The sequence below is a fragment of the Lactuca serriola genome, chromosome 6, assembly GCF_051521515.1.
Source record: "Lactuca serriola cultivar US96UC23 chromosome 6, Lser_US96UC23_V15, whole genome shotgun sequence".
Classification (NCBI taxonomy): domain Eukaryota; kingdom Viridiplantae; phylum Streptophyta; class Magnoliopsida; order Asterales; family Asteraceae; genus Lactuca; species Lactuca serriola.
Window position 1 is genome coordinate 154827615 of NC_136413.1, and position 12964 is coordinate 154840578.

Below are 12964 nucleotides of genomic sequence, written 5' to 3' on the forward strand. Positions count from 1 at the left end.
AAAACCATGAGCCTCTTGCCCGAACTCTATGAACCCTGAACCTACTCTAGTTTCCTCTTCCGCTCCATCTCATTCTCCTTGATTATTTTGAAAACATCTTGAAAATCATTTTTAAAATATTTTTCCTTAGTTTGAGACTAGATTCCTATAAATGTTCCTCCAATTCGATCAAACCAAGGCTCTGATACCAACTTGTAAAATGCATAAAATTCATGAAAAATTTAAACTTTTAAAACAACCCATAAATCCTCATTGTTTACAAAATAGTTTTCAAAACATGCTTAATATCAGATTTTTTTCAAAATCATAGAATAAAACATGAGGAGGTGCACGATCATGCCTCCGCCTTCCCACTATCATCTAAGGTACCTGAAACATAACCCAAAAGTGTAAGCCTAATGCTTAGTGAGTTCCTCCAAAATACCAACACACAACAAATATCACATATACAATAAGAACATAGTATAGGTCCAATCAACCATCCGAGTGGAATACCCCAGGCCCTCAACCATCGTGTTGGAATGCCAACATACCATGGGTCCAATCAACCATCGGGTTGGAATACCATAGGCCCTCAACCTTTGGGTTGAACTACCAACATACTATGGGTCCAATCAACCATCAAGATGGAAAACCCTAGGACCTCAACCATCAAGTTGGAATACCCCGGTCTGTTGGCTTGCACAAAGTAGTGAAGCCTCAGCCACTGACCAAACATGTGCACATATAATAGATAAGCATACAAATAACCAGCCAGTAAAAAAACAGAAAGATCATACAGATCACTATGCATAACATCATCCTATCTTCCAGGATGCAGATCTAACAGATCATTACAGCACACAATCATGCGATAAACTAGGATAACAATCCAAAGGGCTGGCCTTGGTGCCTTCGAGCCGTAAGTACAGTAAGGAAAAATTACATCACAAATTGAACAGAACCAATGATGCTCAACTTCAAATCTCAGATCCCTACACAATACCTACATCTACCAAGTGGCCAATTCCATCAAGATCCTGAAATACCCAAAATACCCCAAGGTCCAACTTGGTCAAACTCAAAAGTCAAGGTCAACAGTCCATGTTGACCCAACATGTCGTGTTCCCCTTGGTCATGACGTGTTCTATGAGCGTCCAAATAGTCGGGAAAACCTTAGCCAACACGCCACGTTAACTTTCAAACATGTCGTGTTTGCCTAAGTCCAACAACTTAATACATTCAGCTGCCTTTTCAACTTTAAGAGCTCGAAAGCTCAAATCTAGACCAAAATGTGTTAGGAAGGTAAAAGTTTCCAAAATTTTCCATTGGAACTACCAAATATGTCCAAAAACACAAATCACAAACTTGATAAAGCAATGGCTTAACCAAAATACCCTTAATCCTTAAGATCTGAAGTCTATCCTTTCCAGAACTAATTCTAACACCTAAACCATCCCAAAAATTGGTGGTTTTTAGACATACATGTCCACTGTATGTCTTAAACCCATATTATGTCAAAATGAGGATTTATGACCTAATACGTATGCATGGAATCAAAAATTGATTATAGACCAGATCCAGGAAACTAGTAGGTCACCTTGACCTGGAGATTCATAAAGTTGCAAACTTTATGAGATCCAATCATTGCAACATTCAAAAACAAGGAGAAAAAGGGACAAAAATCAAGATCTAATAACTTTCAATGATAATAATCGGGTCCTGGACACTTACAAAGGTCTAGAAGAGTGCCAAACTGAAGAATGGGGCTTGCTTGCTGGATCTTTGCTTCCTTCTTCCACATTCTTCCTTATTTAGCTTCAAAACAACAAATGTGAGAGAAAATGATTACGGTTTCTTTCAGGGCTTGAGGGGCTGGTGGAGGTTGTGGGTGAATAAACCCTAGCCACCACATTCCTTTAAATAGGGAGAAAAAACCCGGAAGATTAGGGTTTCTTTCTAGTCGTCATCACGCCGTGTTCCAAGAGGGAACACACCGTATTACCCAAGATGAAACCAGCTCCTTCTCATATCTTGACACACCGTGTTGGTGCCTCCAACACGTTGTGTCCAAACCTCAGTTATACCCAAGGGTGCTACCACTTGACCAATTGACATGGAATAGAATAATAAGGATGAATTTAGAAGTACCTGAACATCAGGATGTTATAATTCTCCCCCACTTGAACTAGAATTCATCCTCGAAGTCTGCTGCAGTGAACTAATCTAGATAATGCTCCCGCATCTCAGCCTACGGCTCCCAGGTCTACTCACCCTCCGATGCTGGGTACTTCCTTGCTACACAAAACCTTCATTTTCATATCCAGGATAGCTACCGGCCCCTCAACATGGTTCAGGCGCTCATGACTTGACTATCATCCAAGGAAACCACTGCGTGCTCATCCAATACGCACTTTTGTAGCTGCGAAACATGGAAAGTGCAGTGCATCTTAACGAGCTCCTCAGGAAGATCCAATCAATAAGCAACCTTGCCAACCCTGACAATCACTTGAAAAGGCCAAATATATTGGGGACCCAATTTTCCCCTCTTCTTGAAGCGTATCACACATTTCCATGGTGAGATCTTCTGTAACACCATGTCGCCAACCTGAAACTCCCACTCGGATTGGCGCTAGTCGGCATAGCTCTTTTGCAGACTCTAAGCAGTCAGCATTCTCTGGATGATCCACTAAATTAGCTCTATGGTCTGCAGGACCACTTCGGTCAGCCCCATAACCCTGTGACCAACCTCGCTCCAACAAACTGGGGTACGACATTTCTGACCATAAAAGAGCTCGAAAGGCGGAGCACCAATGATGGAGTGATAATTGTTGTTGTAGGAGAAATCTGCAAGAGGCAGGTAGGAGTCCCATCACCCATCAAAATCGATAACACAGGACCACAACATATACTCAATTGTCTGTATCGTTCGCTCACTCTGGCCATCAATCTGCGAATGATAAGCCGTGTTGAAGTGCAACCGCGTGTCCAGTTCCTCATGGAACTTCTACCAAAGGCGGGAGGTGAACCTAACATCACGGTCTGAAACAATGGAGACCGAACCCCATGGTGAGCAACGATCTCGCAAACATTCACATCGGCCAACTTCTCGGTTGAAGAACTCTCCTGAATCGCCAGAAAGTGGGCACTCTTGGTCAATCGATCCACGATGACCCATATCACAGCAAAACTCTTTTCCTTCCTTGGCAATATGGTGATAAAGTCCATCGAAATTTGTCCCATTTCAACAATGGAACCTATACAGGCTGCAACTTTATGTGCGGCCTTTGATGCTCAGCCTTGACCATCCTGTAGGTCAAGCATGTCTCTACATACCAGGATGTCTCCCTCTTCATACATAACCACCAATAACTCAATCTCAAATCCTGATACAACTTGGTGGCCCCCGGATGAATATAAAAACAAGACTTATGAGCCTCCTCTAATACAACCTGCCTGATCCCACCAGAAACTGGAGCCCAAACCCGACCACATCAAGTCAATAGTCCACGAATATCCATGACGAAGTTGTGAATCTCACCTCTGATCCTCTCCTGCTTCCAGTTTTCCTTCCGTGTTCCCTCAGCCTGAGCCTCCTTAATCAATCCCCAAAGCGTGGTATCAACTTATATCCTCATATACACCACCCTATCCGAAGACCCGACCTACTTGCAGCTCAAAGCATCCGCCACTACATTCGCTTTACCCAGATGGTAAAGGATCTTGTAATCATAATCCTTGACTATGTCCAACCACCTGCGCTACCTTATGTTTAGGTTCGGTTGATCCATAATATGCCTCAAACTCTTGTGATTCGTGTAGATAGTACAACGGACCCTATAAAGATAGTGCCAACAAATTTTGAGGGAAAAAACCACTGCCCCAATCTCCAGATCAAGAGTGGGATATCACATCTCGTATGGCCTCAACTGCCGTGTATCATAAGCTATCACCCGCCCTCTCTGCATGAGGACCGCCCCCAAACCAGTGAAGGATGGATAAAAAAATACCATGAAATCCTCAATTCCCTCTAGGAGGGTCAATACCGGGGCCTCGCATAATCTCTGCTGAAGTGCCTCAAATTCCGATTGCTGCTCAAGGCCCCATCAGAAATCCACCCCTTTATCGTCAGATGAGTGATGGGTACTGCAATCTTGGAGAAATCCTGAATGAATCTCTAATAGTACCCTGATAAACCCAAGAATCTCCTGATATTCGAGGGAGATTTTGGAACCTCCCACAACATCACGACCTTGATCTTGGCCGGATCGACCAATATCACATCATGGTTAACGATGTGTCCAAGGAACTGAACCTCTCGTAACCAAAACTCGCACTTTGAGAACTTAGCATAAATTCGTTCTTTCCTTAAAACCCCTAGAAGCTCACGAAGATGCTGCTCTTTGGTCTTGGAATACACCAAAATGTCATCAGTGAACATAATAACTGAATGATTGAGCATCGACCTACACACTCGATTCATCAAATCCATGAATATTGCAGGCACATTGGTGAGTCCAAATGGAATTACCACAAACTCGTAATGCCCATAACGAGTCCAGAACGTGGTCTTCTCCACGTCCTCCTCTCTCACTCTGACATGATGATATCCATACCTCAGAGCTATTTTGGAGAACGAAAATGCACCCTGTAACTGATCAAAGAAGTCATCAATCCAAGGAAGGGGATAACGGTTTTTCACCGTTAACTTGTTTAACTCCCGGTAATCAATGCACATCCGGTGTGAACCATCCTTCTTATTAAGAAAGAAAATCAGCGATCCCTACAGAGAGGTGCTCGGTCTGATAAATTGCTTGCCTAACAACTCCTGCAACTGAGATGACAACTCCTGCATCTCCGGCGGTGCTAAGCAATATGGCGCCTTGGCAATAGGGGCCGCACCTAGCACAAGGTCAATCCTGAACTCGACATGCCTCTCAAGAGGCACACCGGGTAACTCCTCTGGGAACACATCTGCGAACTCCCTGACAATCGGGACTACTGAAACTGAAGTCTAATCTCCATCACGTGTATCCACCACATAAGCCACGTAGCCCGTACACCCATGCTGAATATACTGTCAAGCCCTAGTTGCAGAACCAAACTCTAAACCCATCCTATTACCCTCTCCATAGATAACCAATTATCCCCCACTTGGGGTTCGAACTACCACAAGCTGGCCCTCACAATCAATCATAGCACCGAACCGGCTCAGCTAATCCATGCCTATAATCATGCAAACATCCCCTATGGGGATATGAATCAGATCGATCAAATATGGCACCCCGAAGATCTCCAGAACACAAGCCCAATACACTAATGATGCAAAAACCCCATGTTCCTTAGTGATAGAAACTCACAATAGACACTCTAACTCTCTAATGGGCATCTCAAACTCTCTACTAAACGATCGAGATATAAAGGACCGACTCGCACCCAAGTCAAACTACACTAAAGCAGGAAAAGAGTTCACTAGGAACGTGCCTAACAGAGTCACATAAATAAGAATAACATAAAGCACAATCAACAGAGAAATGGATAGAAGCATACGAATCACAACATCTAAAGCTACTCTGGCCTCCTTGATAGTGAGCTGGAAAACATGACCTCGAGCCCTTAGGGGCTCCACCCTGCCCTGCCTTCATTCATTGATCCTCAAAGTAGCCAACACTAGAGCTTGTGCCTGGTCTGGAAGCAAGAAACGGACACTATGCCTTCATATGGCCCACCCGATCACAATGATAACAAAGTCTAATGCCCGGAGCTGGAGCCTGCTGCCAGCAGTCTCTCGCGATATGAACCCGCTTTCCACATTTGTGGCACCCCAAAGAAGATCGACAAGCTCTGACGTGCACCTTACCACTCTTTCCACAAGTGCGAACCCTCTGACTCCCCGACTTAGAATCGATGGCCCTAAACCGCTTCGGCACAGGCTCCGACTGCGCCAGGGCCGGTCTCTGCTCCCTCGTCTGCAACTGAATCTCAATCTCATGCTGCCTGGCGGCCTCCTGCAACTCCAACAAAGAACCATAATGCCGAGTGGATACAAACTGACAAATCTCCGTCCTGACTATGCTCAAGTAATGGTCATCAAAGCCTGCTCAGAAGCAGTAAACTCAGGACAAAACATGGCCCTCTCGGTGAATATCTTGGTGATATGCATTACTGACTTTGTCCCTTGTCTTAAATCTAGATTCACCACTCATGCTCCACCAATGGCACACATCTAGAATGGAACATCTCCGAGAATTACTCCTAAGACACAACAACTCTCTGCTCCGAACCTGAGAAGGTTTAGACCGCACCTGACCATCTTCTCATCTGGTCATGAGTAGGTGAAAAAGGATCCCTCAACATCAGACAACCACCTCATGGCTATGATCGAGTCCTGCACTACATTGAAAGTCGGGGGCTTCGTACTGTCGAAGTCCGGGTACTGAAAAACCCGACATGATCCAACCCTTGCATCTGCAATGATCGTAGTGGCTGCAACAGCAGCCTCGGACAAAGCAGAATAAAGCTCATCAAGTACTTAATCATCGCGGTCCTAATAGACCCAAACATCTTCGGAAACTGATCTTGGAAGTGACCAACAACCTCCTCCTACAGGATCTCCTTGATCATGTCATCTAAAGCAGCTGACCCACCCTGACTGCCAGCTCCAGATCCCGATTCAGACCCAGCCTCAAATTGCCTCGTAGTCACCATACTAAAAATAAACTAGGGGGATATCAAATAATATGCATATCATATTAGTGGAACCAACTCCGAACAAAACGCTAGGGGTTGTCACTTGCATGTTACACGTACGGGTCCTGTGCTTTTAGTAGTACGGGTCCATAATATCTTCTGCACCTACTCGTATTTGTCTTAGAGGATCATCACAACAACCCTAAGAACACACAATGGCATAATCATACACTCCACCCTCACCCCATAGAGGAAAGGCTAAACATCTCGAAACTGGCCGACTGACCTTACAACACTCATCCATGAAACTTCCACCAACCCTGGAACATTCGTGAGTGCTAATCATAGATAACACTGGACCTTATAGACAATTGAATATATGATCCTACCCTAATCCCTTCATCAAACAAGAACAGTAAAGAAGGCCAAACCAAACATTCTCAGGCTACAAAATCTTAGTTATGTATGACCATGATGCATACACTAAGCAACTACAGTAATGATCTTAATTCCATATAAGAAGAACCCTGGGCTACCGAGCATCGTATAATCAGGCAATTCTAGCATGCAAATTCCTGAAGATCCCTAGCCTATCACTAGCATGTTTTACTAACATATCACAATATGAAACAACAACATGGTATTTTGGGGTCTACTTACTGGCTCCGACAAATCATACACATCACATCCTCCTTGATTATTTTGAAAACATCTTGAAAATCATTTTTAAAATCTTTTTCCTTAGTTTGAGACTGGATTACCACGAGTGTTCCTCATATTCTCTCAAACCAAGGCTCTGATACCAACTTGTAACATCCATAAAATTCATGTAAAATTTAAACTTTTAAAACAACCCATAAATCCTGATTGTTTACAAAATAGTTTTCAAAACATGTTTAATATTAGAGTTTTCCCAAAATCATAGAACAAGACCCGAGGAGGTGCACGACCATGCCTTCGCCTTCCCGCGATCATCTGATGTACCTGAAACATAACCCAAAATAGTAAGCCAATGCTTAGTGAGCTCCCCCAAAATACCAACACACATCAAATAGCACATATACAATAACAACATATTATGGGTCCAATCCACCATCGGGTTGGAATACCCCAAACCATCAACCATCGGGTTGGAATGCGAGCATACTATGGATCTAATCAACTATCGGGTTGGAATACCGTAGGCCCTCAACCATCGGGTTGGAATGCCAACATACTATGGGTCCAATCAACCATCAGGTTGGAATACCCTGGCCCCTCAACTATCAGGTTGGAACACCCCGGCCTATTGGCTTACACACAAAGTAGTGAAGCCTCAGCCACCGACCAAACATGTGCACATATAATAGATAAGCATACAAATAACCAACCAGTAAACAAACAGAAAGAGCTTACAGATCACTAAGCATAACATCATCCTATCTACCAGGATGCAGATCTAACAGATCACTACAACACACCATCATGCGATAAACTAGGATAACAATCCAAATGGTCGACCTTGGTGCCTTCGAATCGTAAGTATAGTTTGGAAAAACTCACCTCGCAAACAGAACGTAACTGTTGAGGCCCGACTCAAAATCTCATCTCCCTACATAATACCTACATCCACCAAGTGACCAATTCCATCAAGATTTTAAAATACCCAACATACCCTCAAGGTCCAACTTGGTCAAATTCAACGGTAAAAGTCAACAATCCATGTTGACCCAACACACCGTGTTCCTTTTGGCTACGTCGTGTTCTGCTAGCATCCAAACAGTCGTGAAAATCTCAACCAACACGCCGTGTTCGCCTGAGTTCCAACAGCTTAATACCTTCAGCTACCTTTTTGACTTCAAGATCTCTAAAGCTCAGATCTACACCAAAATGTGATTTAGAAGGGTAAAGTTTCCAACTTTATCCATTGGGACTACCAAAAAGATCCAAAAACCCAAATCACAAGCTTGATAATGCAAGGGCTTAACAAAAATACCTATAATCCTTAAGATCTGAAGTCCATCCTTTCTAGAAGTGATTCTAACACCTAAACCATCCCAAAGGTTGGTGCTTTTTAGACATACTTGTCCAATGTATGTATTGAATCCAAATTAGGTCAAAATGAGGACTTATGACCTAATCTCTATCTATGGCATCAAAACTTGGTTATAGACTAGATCAAAGATACTACTAAGTCACCTTGACCTGAAGATTCATAAAATTGAAAACTTTATGAGATCCAACCATTGCAACATTCAATAACAAGGAGAAAAAGGAACAAAACTCAAGATCTATCAACTTTCAATGATAAAAATTGGGTCTTGAACTCTCACAAAGGTCCAGAAGTGTGCCAAACTGAAGAATGGTGCTTACTTGATGGATCGTTGCTTCCTTCTTCTACCTTCTTCCTTCTTTAGCTTCAAAACACGCTTCACAAATGGGAGAGAAAATGATTAGGGTTTCTTTCAAGGCTTTAGGGGCTGATGGGGGATGAGGGTGAACAAACCCTAGCCTCCACATTCGTTTAAATATGGAGAAAAAACCCGGAAGATTAAAGTTTCGTTCCAACCATCAACACACCGTGTTCCAAGAGGGAACACGCCCTTTTGTGCTAGATGAAACCCATTCCTTCTCAAATCGATACATGCCGTGTTGGTGCCTCCAACACGCCGTGTCCAAACCTCAATTATAACCAATGGTGCTACCACTTGATCAATTGACATGAAATAGAATTATAAGGATGGATTTAGAAGTACCTGAACATCGGGATGTTACAATCACACGTTAGCTTTTAGTGATTATTATAGAATCACCCATGTGAGAGAGAAGTGGGTTCGTTTCAAAGGAATTGTATGGGCATATTCCTAAGAGCTCTTACAGAACCAGACAAGTGTCCATGACCATAACAGATACATCATTGAGAACCTAACTAGCTCAGGGAGAATAATGTGAGACACATATTGATTATTTTCACAAACGGCAAAACAATTCAAGGACATCGAGTCTACTGGTCCACTAGTAAAATAAATATGTATCTGGAGGGAATGTTCAAAGGGTAACACCAACATATCCGATGCATGATTCAACTACTGGATTTTATCTAGGTAGCTTGAAAATGCTTGAACAATTTTCATTCAAATGGGGATTGTTGAAAAATGGGTGTTAACCAATTTATAAAAATGGGTTTCCACATTTTTCAACACATCCAAAATGGATTTAACATGAATGAGAAATTAATCCTTAAAGTGGGAGTGTTGGAAGAAGTAAATAAAATAGTTTAATGGGTGAGAAAGAAAAGAAAAGTTCAGGGACCTTTCTGTACATATTCTTTTTTTTTTATAATTGAATATACATATTACTTACTGAATTACTATTATGATTAGTGTCTACAATTTAATCTTTTTCAGTTACAAATTTGAACTCTAATTTTTGTGTATATATAGAGGTTTTAGGCGACTAATACAAACATCCCCAATGAAAACAGAATTCATGATAAGATTACAACTACCTATGTAACTCAATGAATAAGTTTTGAGTGAAAATAAAATGGCAACTTTAGTGATCAACTAAAATGTATCAAATCATAAATAAATGTTTTAGTACCATCGAAAGGGAAGTTCGAGTGGCCGAGCTAAATATTTTGTCAAATCCAAAAGAGAACATATACGGAAAAATAAGGAAAAAGTGATAGAGTTACATTTGTCAATTCGAAACCACATGAAAAACTCGAGATGTAATTTAATACAAGAAATTAAAAATCACCAAATCTACAAGCATTATCAATTTTTAGCATCTAGCATCGAAAACTTCATTTTGAATCAGTTAGGGATTTGTAGATTTGTGAGCCAACCGATCCAGGTTATCTTAAATTTAGGAGCTCTAGCTACTTGTGATCGAATTGAATGATATGGTGACAACTAAGTCATAAGGTACTACAATCTCATATTCAATTTCTAAAAACAATTTTATTATGATAGCAACACTAATGGATTCACTGGATACAATCAAAAACTCCACTAGTTAATCATGTTCGGGCGAAACTAGTATTAGGATTTGCGACCTTTGGGAAGTACTCGGTTGCACCGATTTTTATTAATTAAGATTTCTATGATATTTTAATTTTAACTTTAATCTATCACATTTCTCTAACAATCTGAATAAAAATTTTGCACATTTGGTTATAGAACGATCAAAATACTTGAGCTTTTTTTTTGAACGGTCAAATTAGTTGGATTTCAAGAACTTGAGGTTTGTCTTTATACCTGAATTATGGTGATGACTTGGAGCTAGTTAGTCTGTAAAGGCTTGAGGATAAGATTAAGATTTCAAGAATTAGTATTGATATTATCGAGTTAGGCTCATAGTTTATCTCTTATTTTGAATTTGTATTCTGTTAGAGGCTAGCTCTAGAGTTTATCTTCACTGTATCATGTATATATACAAACCAAACTAAATGAGTCAGTCGATTGATTTTTGAGCCATATTTGTTCATGGTATCAGAGCAGGTGTAAAAAACCTAAAACCCTAAAACATGACGGGGGAGAAAGCGGAGCAACACCGCCACCAACAAAGATTGAAGCCAACTCACCTTTTTATCTTGGACCTCAAGATCGGCCAGGTGATTTTATCACGCCAACAAAATTGCGTGGCGACAATTATGACGATTGGGCCGGAGACATTCGTACTGCATTGGAGGCACATCGAAAGTACGGATTTTTGGATGGAACGATCACAAGTCCAGAACCCCCTTGCACAAAGGCAGATTGGGAGACCATCAATGCAATGTTGGTATCCTGGATGATGAATACTATAGATCCAGGAGTTAAGAACAGCATTGCAAAATACCAAGACGCAAAACGATTGTGGGACACGTTGAAATCTCGGTATGCTGTTGTAAATGGGCCTAGAATTCAACAATTAAAGACAGCTATAGCCAAATGCGAACATGCCAAGAACATGACTGTGGCGGAATATTTTGGGAAATTGACAGGGTTGTGGGAAGAACTTCACAACCACGAACCTATCATAAGTTGTACATGTTGTGAGAGTTGTACAGCAGGAACTCTCCATGCCACAAGGAGGGATAATGACATGCTACATAAGTTTCTTATGGGCTTGAACTCTGATTACTTTGCTGCACTCTGTACAAGTATTCTTTCCCAAGACCCGCTTCCTTCGCTAGATAAAGCTTTCCAATTGGTTGTTCAAGATGAAAGAGTTTGAATAGATAAGAGTGTGATAGAAGAAAAACCCCCTGAAGTGTTGGGATTTTCAGTTCGTGCTAGCGAAGCAAAGGGACGAACTCGTGAACAAATTGATAAATCACATCTAACATGTACTCATTGCAAAAAAAACCGGGCATGAAGCTACAAGTTGTTTCGAACTCGTGGGGTATCCGGAATGGTGGGAAGATAGGAGCAAATCCAACTCTAGCAACCGTGGAGGAAGGACAGCCGGCAGAGGCAGGGGGACTCGAGTTCATGCCACCAGCTCTAACCATGTTGGTGCTTCTGTTGACAGTAGCAAGGAACCTTCTTCTCCGCTTTTGTTCACTGCAGAACAATGGAAAACCTTGACAACCTTAATGGGTAATGCAAAAATACCAGATCAACGTCTCAACGGTGAGTTCTATAAACGATTATGGATAATTGATTCTGGTGCAACACACCATGTCACAGGCGATGCTTCATGGCTGAGGGATATTGAAAGAATCCCAGGACGTCTTGTGGGTTTACCAAATGGAAAAAGGGTGATTGGAACTCATTCAGGAAGAGTTCGGTTATCCGACAAAATAATTCTTAAAAATGTTCTTTTAGTTCCTAAATTAAATTGCAACTTAATATCTGTCTCACAATTAAATGATGACATGAAGTGCATCGCTGCTTTTAACTCACATATGTGTGCAATACAGGACTGTTCGAGGAAGCTGATTGGAATGGGTGTTAGATGGGACGGACTTTACTACTTCAAGAAGGGTGATTCTATACTTCATATGTCAGTCAATGGGGTAGTATCAACCATGGAACCTTGGCATAAGAGAATGGGACATCCCTCTGAGAAGGTGATAAAGATGCTTTCCCCAGTTAGTAGTAGTAATAGTAAGGGTAGTTTAAATAATGCTTGCGAAGTATGTTTTCAAGCCAAGCAAACTAGAGATAGCTTTCAGTTGAGTGAGAATAAAACAATTAGGATATTTGAAAAGGTACACTGTGATTTGTGAGGTCCTTACAAAACTTCTTCTTCGTGTGGTGCTCGTTATTTTTTGACATTAGTGGATGATTTTTCATGTGCGGTTTGGGTTTATTTGCTAAATGAT